Raw genomic sequence first — 9,396 nt, 5'->3', positions numbered from 1 at the left:
AAGTGCGCAGTATCCTGCTGGGATCATAGGCGTAGGAGTACAACTGTACCTTGAATTAGTGGGAGACTGATTGGGGTTCAACTATAGGCCAGTCCGAAGTGAGCTTGTAGTAGGCTAGTGTCTGTAGCGGCTTAATACAGTGTGTATTCAATCTGGACTAGATCCCGGGGTTTTTCTGCATTTGCGGTTTCCTCGTTAACAAAACTTCTGGTGTCTGTGATATTTCTTTTTCGCATTATATTTTATATAATTGAAATAATACAGGTTGTGCGTTAAGATCATCAATTGGAAATCCAACCTTTGGTTGTTGATTGATATTGATTGATCCTTGGATATTGGTCTTTGGTACCGTCCAAGTTATTCCTTGTGTTTGATTAAAGACTCGCTATTGTTTTATCTTGTGTAAATCAAAACAAGTGAGAGGTATTGAATCCTTGAGATACTTTAATCTAGATTGTGTCTGACTGTCTAGTTGATTCTCTAGCAAAGTATTTCGGAGTTTGTCCATACAAATTGCTAATCGAATTATTGGGTGGTGTTGTTAGACCCCCGGTTTTTCAGTAATTTACTTTTATTTTCCGCAATTATAATTGTTGTTATTATAATTTAAAGTAAATTACACAAACTTTAATTCTTATTTACTTGATAGCAATCCTATTGTGTTTGGTTAAGTCCGAACCTATTATCAAGTAAACATATTTCGTTGTTGCATTGTATCGATCTTGTATCCATAGTCAATCACACAAGTTATCTTGTTGTCATATTGTCTCGACCTCGTATCCATAGACGATCACACGAAGTGTGAACCGATTAGTTGTATTGTCTCGACTCAGTCCATAAACAATCACTTTCGGAGAAAAGACTTATAGGTGGAAAAGTTTTAGATTGAGGTATATTTGAGTACCCTCGTCTTTTCAGAATCGTTGATGTTTTTGAATCAAGAGTAGCAAGCCAAGAACCAGCCATCAAAGGTTGAAGAACTCGCCCCACAACGACGAAGAAAAATCGCCCCACAACGGTGAAGAAACATGTCAAAAGACATAAAAAGTGATGTAGAAGTATCTTATTCAATAAACCTTTACTTAAAACTAGAAAAGAAAGAGAAATCCTTGCTCAGATCCGATCCAAAAGTACCAAATCTGAATAAGAAAGATGAAAAGACTTTAGAGTTTTTTTAGAAGAAAAAATAAAGAGATAAGAAAGAGAGAAGAAAAACATGATAGTCTTTTCAGTTTCTATTTTTCAAGTTAGTGTATGTCACTATATTCACAGGTTCAAGTAATATCTTCTTCTTTTTTGAAAAAAATTGTGTGGAAATTATATAAATAGCCTTATATTTGGTAGACCTTTGCAACTACTCTTATCAACTATAACTATACCCCAACCTAATAAAAAGGAAATTCATTATATCATTAGTTCCAAACTGACCCTCTCTATACAGTATTGGATCTAATGTTATTCTTCGCCGACTGCAAATCGTTTTCTTTTCTTCACTTCTTTTCTCTCTATCCTCCTCTCCGAACCAGCACCACCATCTTCATCGTCGACGCCACCACCACCTTTAATTTGCCACCACGTCCTAGACCACCACCTCCTATACTTCCACCAAATTAATCCACCACCACCTCTTAAATCTATTGATGAATGATCGGGAAACTAGTTCCCAAAACTGAGATCTCGATTATCAGAAACATATTCATTTGGATTTCAACTGGACTTTGCTTGAAGAACCTAAAATTGGTGATAACAATATTAGTTCGTAAAGAGTTTCTCCGTCGGTTGGGAAGATTCAATCATCAAAATCGAAGAAAAAGATAAGTTTTGTCTCTTGCGATTATAAATCTTTGCATTTTTTGATTGAAGTTTGGTTGCTACTTTGTTTTTGTTCATGGATCTATGGATACAAATGGAGTTGCTAATCTTCAAGAAGAAATTAAGAGATTAGTGAGCAGTGATGAATGACTAAACATTTCCCGATCGGTGTTGATTATTGAATTACCATATTCAGTGACCAAAAATCTTTTAATGAACTTATATTGTGTGTGTATGAGCCTTTCTTATTTGGTATATTTTTCCTTGTCTAATTGATTAAGATTTGATCATAAAAAAATTTGATTTGGTGTTATGATTATAAAAATTCTTCATCCTGAATTGTCAATGGCATGACAAACTCTTTTTACCTAGAGAATATGAGCACTATTTCTCTATGAATGTTATCATTAATCGCTTTGAATTAATTTTACTTTTTTTTGGAGTTTTTTATGTATCAGATTTTGTTAAGAAAGATTTCAAGAGATTGGTTTCATGACTGTTAATTTTCCTTATAAGAATGGTAACTTGCATGGTAGCCTCAATCTACCTGAAGCCCAACTGTGGGTTTGTTGTTTCATTGGGTATTATAGTATCTTCATGACTTAATTCATTTGCATTCATGTATTCACACACCTCATTTAATATGTATGTGACATGAATATGTATTCGTAATATCACATGATATGTATCTAGTAATTCGAAGCAAGTTAATGAGAAAATCAACTAAACGAGGAAGTCGTGTAATTGTTCCATTTTTATTTGGATGCTCAATGCTGCGTGTTTGGCATGTTATGCAGCAGTAGACACCATTTCGTATTATCATGCGGCTTACACTGGCCTGGAATTTGAAAGTGAATGTATTTAAAATTCATATTGATATTTGCTTCGACTTTTGTTCCAACAAGAACAATACAAGCAGTTGTGCAGCTGTTTGAGAATGCATTGGATCTGTTCGAAGATGGTCCTTCAATTCAATGTATGTAAGTATTGTTTCTATTTTTTAGTCACTGTGTCATCCATTGGCATTATATTCGTCATAGTTATATTTATGGTGCTTTTTCTTTAAGCTGATACTTTGTTAGTTGGGTTATTTTTCCCTTCTTTTAGTTTTACTCTCTTGATTCATTTTCTTAATTCGGGAAGTCTATTTGCTTGAATATATTGTGAAATTGAACTCTAAATTTAACTTTATTAATCATACTCATTGATATCAGTACATCGAATTTTTGGATCAATTTTAGTTGTTGACACTAGATTTGGGGGTCAACTTCGGTTCTTGATACCATATTTTCGGGTCAACTTCGATTGTTGATACCATAAATAATCTAAATATTTTCTAAAATTTTAATTTTGGGTATCAACTTCAGTTGTTGACATCATATTATTTATTTATTTATTTATTTTATCTTCTGATTTTTGTTTTACGGATCAACTTCGGTTGTTGACCCCAAATTTTGGGATCAACTTCGGTTGTTGACACCGTATCTTTTTTCTTATTTTTTGAATTTTCTTTCTGTTTTTTGTTTCCGGGATCAATTTTGGTTGTTGACATTATATTTTGGGATCAACTTCCATTGTTGACACCTATTGATTGTGGATTTTCAACAAAGGTCAAAACCATAAAATCATGATATTGCATGTTTCTGACACGACTTTCAGGCATGTGACGATTCATATTTTACGAGCCATGATGAATATGTTTTCTCGAAAAGCCTCCACTAGCCGAGAGTTTGATGCCTCACATTTCATCATGCCCTCTATGTAGAATAACATAATTGCGCGGTTCTCTGTAAGATTGAGAACATTAACGCCTTCAGGACGTCGGTGATACTCGTTCCCTGACTATGTAGAGAGACCGTGTATAGATCCAGACGGTTCTCCGTAAGATTGAGAGCATTAACGCCTTCAGGACTTCGGCAACACTCGCTGTTTCTTGACTATGCACCTTTCAGAATGGGTATGGCGCTTTAACTGGCTAATATCCCTTCTGCAATAGATTAATTTTACCATGACATTCACCACCGAATTCCTAGAAGATAATCTATTTTATCTCATTACTCTGATTCCATGGTCGAATCCACTGCTTGATCTCATGGAATGGTAATAGATAATTATCTTATCTCATTACTCCGATTCCAAAATCAAATCCACGGCCGATCTCATGGAATGGTAATAGATAATTTTATTACTCTGGTCTAATCCACGATCCCATGGAATGGTAATGCTCATTTTATTATTCTGAATTCATGGTCGAATCCACGGCTGATCCTATGAATTGATAATAAATTACTACTCAACTTTATTACTCAGTTTCACGAATCATTCTCCACTGAATTTCATAAATTAGTAATAAATACTCAACAACCGGGCATCTAGACTATGACTAAATAAGCCCCAAGAAAATGGTGCAAGTGTACTCGACAATGATGCACGATCGAGGACCCGAATGCACGAACGAGCATTCCAAAATATGGGCAAGCGAAGAATCCTACACAAAACAGGAGAGACAAAATAATAATATTAAAATAATAAAAAAGAGGCGCTTATGGGCCGGGCCCACCGGATGGCCGGCCATGCCCTAGTCGTGGCCGGTCCCATGCCTCTTCCATTATTTTTCCTTATTTTGTTATTTTCATGAACTCATGAAAAACTCCTTCATCCTAACAACTTTCCTTGTTTGAGCAAAACTCACGGTTTCTCCATATTTTCATGGTTTCATGAGAAAAATAATATAAAATAGGGAAAAGTGTCGCGGGACCGGGCAACCTAGCCGGCCGGCCATGACCTGGTTATGGCCGGTCCCACACCTTGCAATCCCTTGTCCTTTTATGATTATTATTTCCCTAATTTCATGAAACTTCTCCGTTTCAACAAAACTCATGGTATCTCCATAGTTTCACGGTTTCATGAAATATAATGATACAAAATAGGGAAAGGTGTTGCGGGACCGGGCAACCTAGCCGGCCGGCCATGCCCTAGCCGTGGCCGGTCCCACACCTTACAATCCCTAATCTTTCATAATTATTATTTCTCTCATCTCATGAAACTCCTCAGTTTGACCAAAAATCGTGGTTTCTTCATATTTTCTCAAATATTGCTGAAACCACGAAAAAGCCAAAAGTCAACATGGTCACACGACCGGGTAGGCTATTCACAATATTACGAATATTAAAATATCCTCATTTTAATATCCGGAAAATGTTGATCAAATGAGTACACACGCTCATTCGAGCAAAAAAATCAAGAATTTCAGTCAAGACTAAACTCTTCTGAAAATCCACAATATTGCTCAAACGCACATCAGAAAATACAGAAACTCTCAGGACTGAGACATGGACATTGTGGAGACACGGGCATGCTTCCTTGACCGACCAAGGCCGGCCCTAAGGCTTACAAGGAACCGGTCCCACACATTCTTATAATTTTGACCTAATTTGCTCAATTGCTCATATTGGGTCCAAACTCTTTCCAACCAACTTGGAATTTGCTCAAACGGCCATCAGTCCCTCACTTTTCCATAATTAGGTTTTATCACATAATTCTCAATCGAGCACTATTTCAATAAATGATGAAACCAGCATTTAATCATTATTCTTTCACCAATCGGTCAGCTCAGGACCCTGGTGCACGCTCACTCGAGCACTCAAGCACCACATGGTCGTCCATTATTCCATGTGGTTGGTCCTTCCCTCACTCACGACCTATTTTCAACAATTCATCAATTGACGAACAATTGATCAAAAATTAGGGTTTCGAACAAACGCTCCACGAATTCATCATTCTGAGCAAGTTCAAACACTAATAAATTTATGTTGATCCAGCAATCAACACCTGGATTAATTATATAATATTCGGTAGTCTACCAATACTTTATTGGATCATGTTACCAATAAATAATTCTTCGAATTGAGCAATACTTGCTCCGTTGCTCGAATATTGATCCGACTATCAATATTCAGTAATTTATCAATAATTCGTCGAATTAAGAAATACTTGCTCAGTTGCTCGAATATTGATCCAACTATCAATATTCAGTAATTTATCAGTAATTCGTCGAATTGAGCAATACTTGATCAGTCGCTCGAATATTGATCCAACTATCAATATTCAGCGATTTGTCGAATTGATCAATACTTGCTCAGTTGCTTGAATATTGATCCAACTATCAATATTCAGTAATTCATCGGCGAATTTACAACCTTTGCTAATACGAGCAATATCAACATAAGAACACGTGTGTTCAATCCATGAATCCTGCTCAATTCAACAAAACTTAGACTCACTGTCTAATCAGTCAACAACTGACTAATTAGCACACGTCTGTCATGAAGACTCCAAGATTCGTGAGACATCAATCATGTCACATGGGGGATATCAATTAGGGTTTTGTTCTGGCGGCCTACGACACGTGGATTCATCCACGATGAGAAATGTGAATAAGTCGTGCAAACGGTTGAAAGAGTTAGCAAAGTAGTGGGTGGACGATCAACCAAGTCCCCGTACGATACGGAATTGGTTTTACCACGATCTCCCAATTTCCCACTCTTCCACTCATGAAACCGTCCACTTACTGGGATCAATGTGTTCGCTATTCTGACAATATAAATAAGTCTCTGGATCGACGATTGAACGACAACAATTTTTCGAGCAATCACTCTCAGAAATTCCATCAATCAACCAGAACTTATTCGAACTCACCATTCAGCAGTTCATCAATTTTGCAGAATGATGTGGTTTTTATGTTGTTGTAAAAATTGGTGGTAAAGTTGTCGTTCACTCAGACTTGTGAAGATTTGTTTTAGACTTAAATTAAAATAAAAACTCAAGACGAAGTTGTTATCAAGATTATAAAAAGCACCGAGACTCAGGATTCCACCATTGACCAATTAAGTGATTTAATCTAATCAATATTCATGCAATTCTTTTCGTTTAAAGTGATTCTAATATATTGCCACTATTATATTTTTGAAGTAACAATTGTATACATCAAGCATGAAACATCAAAAGTCTTAAACTAAGCATGCTCCATCAAAACGGATCACAATCATTCAATAAAAATCAATTTTTCAATATTAGTTCCATGCAAATAATCATAAAAGAAATTGCAAGAATTAATTAAAATAGAAATATACCACTTTTCATGGAACAATGGCTTCCTCCGTCGCCTCGGCTAAGGGATTTAGCTCCTCATATTATTCACATGCTCAAAATAGGTGTTCATAGATCAAAAGGGTGGAAAACAAGGGAGAACTAATAAAGCAGCGGGTTTGTCACAGATATAATTGTTACAACTCACTGTTACATATAATATGTTACAGAGAAAAGCGTAACAAAAGTAATTGTTGGAAAATAGTTACAGTTTTGAAAGAAAAGGTGACGGTTCTGTCTTCTTCTTCCTCGACTGTGCTTTCTGCAATTCGCCTGCACTTCTCTACTCCGATTCTGTGGCTTCTTCCTTCACCCCAAGCTTTCCCCAAAGTGTACGTCACCCTCTCTGACTTGCAACCAACCTATATATAGCCAACATCCCCCAAGTAAACCCTAAACAACTCGAGTTTATCTTCATTCTTCTTTCACGGCAAGTCACGGATTTTTCTATTTTTTCTCTTCTGTACGCGTCAACTGGGTCAATCCCACCTCTACAATATTCCAGCAGGACCCTGTTAAATCAATCCTGGGCGTTAAATTCTTTCCTAAATCTTCATGGACTCTAAAATCCCGATAATATTTCTCCATGGCTCTGTTTTGGTCTAACACGATGGAAACTCCTTCTTTCTCGAATCTGGCCGCCATGCATTCCCTGTTTAGACGAAACAGGGTTATACTAATTCATAACGCGAGAAAAATCCGACCAAATCTCTTCCAACTACCGAATCAGGATACCCATGAAACTCCACACCTCTGTTTCCTTTTTCCGGCTTATCTAGCCAAATTCGATCTATCAAAACGAACATTCCAAGCCTGTTACGCTTTAGGAAGTCCAGCCCCAAGAAAATCAGCGCTTGAATCTCTCTAAACCTCGTTTGAATCTCAAACCCTAAATCTGTTCACTTCTGCCAAATATTCCCGCCAAAATGAATTTGAATTTTGGGGAAGAAGCTGGTTGCCCCCTATCCAGAGTAGGGGGTGCCGATAGTAGGTGACTTGGGTGTTGTGAACAAATGTGGGTGCTGAGGATAAATTTGGGCTATACATAGCCTGGGTGCTCCTTAGCCAATTCTGGGGTCCGTTTAGCAACTGTCCTTCCAGGATGCCCCGCGCAACTTTTCGAGCCGATTTTTCAAAAAATGTTTATTGGCCAAAAATACCTACACACACATAAAACACCATAATAAGTACAAAAATGAGCACTATCAATATATAAAACCGAGACAAATAAGACACAAAATTGTGTCTATCAAATACCCCCAAACCTATTATTTGCTAGTCCTCGAGCAAAGATAAAATAGAAAAATAAAATCCTAACTCACTGACGCAGGCATCGTCGATTGCATTTAGCGTATGCAATAAGCCTTTAAACCCCTAGGTGGCCCTAGTGGTCGAGTTATAGTCTCGGGAGGGCTCACCAGAGGTATACCCACAAAACCTTTATACTCCATACCCTAGCTATCTACGCAGAACCTTGGAAAGCACTAAAGAATCTCCTTGGTTGGCATACTTATTGACTATAGAAGGAAGTACCCTGATGCGAAATTCCAATTGATGTACACGAGTTTGCACTCAAGCATACTAAAATTCATATAAAGTGAAAGAGCTCTACTCAGATAGTCGCACTATGGACATGAATATCCGGAGTCAAAACTAATCACATGGATAGATCAAGAAGATGGAAATAGAGAAAAACATAGATGGTTTTGATGTTTACTAAGTGAACGGCGTTTCCCATATCTGTCTGAAGGCCTCTGCCAAAATGAACCTATCCTAATGGATTGAGATACTAGTCTGACTAATATCAACACACTGGCATATACAAGGGAACCAGTGGTCGATAACCTAACTCTAGGTCAACACAACTGGCATATACAAGGGTACCAGTGGTCGACTTTATTGAATTTATTCCTTTTGGTCAAATGGTCTGGTCTCAATTTCTTTCCTTTTTTTTTTCAACCTTTTTTTATCAACCTTTTTTTTTTGGTATCTCAATCACTTTAATTCACCCTAGCATTGGTAACAACTTGAATCGTGAGCCCCACCTAATCACTTAGAGAAACATAGTTTAAAAACAAAACAACATCAAATAGAAGTGAAAGGGACTCAACGAGATATGGTGAAACTATCATGTTATTTCTAACAACTGAGCTCTCTGCTTTTATGAATAGACTCTTTAGATGTTGCCATCTAATCAGATTGGTTCCTCAACTCCTACAATCAAAATGCTTCCATCCACTTAGATTGGTTAGTGCCATCCTTAAGAGGCATAATTTTTAGGCTCTGGAGTTTATTAATGCAACTAAAAAGTTTATCCCATACCCTCAAACTTAAATCTAACATTTTCCTCAATGTTCTAAAGATGAAATTTAAAGCATGAACAAGGAGAAACTGTTACCATTGAAGCAAAAGAGTTAAGGAAATATATTACCGTGT

The 9,396-nt window shown here is 36.9% G+C and overlaps 1 non-coding gene across 1 annotated transcript; it reads left to right on the top strand.

Annotated features, from left to right (window-relative positions):
- The first annotated feature begins 2,115 nt into the window (after window positions 1–2,115).
- Window positions 2,116–2,198, top strand: LOC113285040. The gene has a single exon (XR_003328554.1). It is a non-coding gene; the product is annotated as a small nucleolar RNA snoR8a (small nucleolar RNA).
- The last annotated feature ends 7,198 nt before the right edge of the window (window positions 2,199–9,396 follow it).

This window comes from Papaver somniferum, chromosome 5, assembly GCF_003573695.1.
Source record: "Papaver somniferum cultivar HN1 chromosome 5, ASM357369v1, whole genome shotgun sequence".
In the NCBI taxonomy this organism is placed as follows: domain Eukaryota; kingdom Viridiplantae; phylum Streptophyta; class Magnoliopsida; order Ranunculales; family Papaveraceae; genus Papaver; species Papaver somniferum.
The sequence above is the reverse complement of the archived record's forward strand: the minus strand, read 5'-3'. Positions and strand labels throughout refer to the sequence as shown.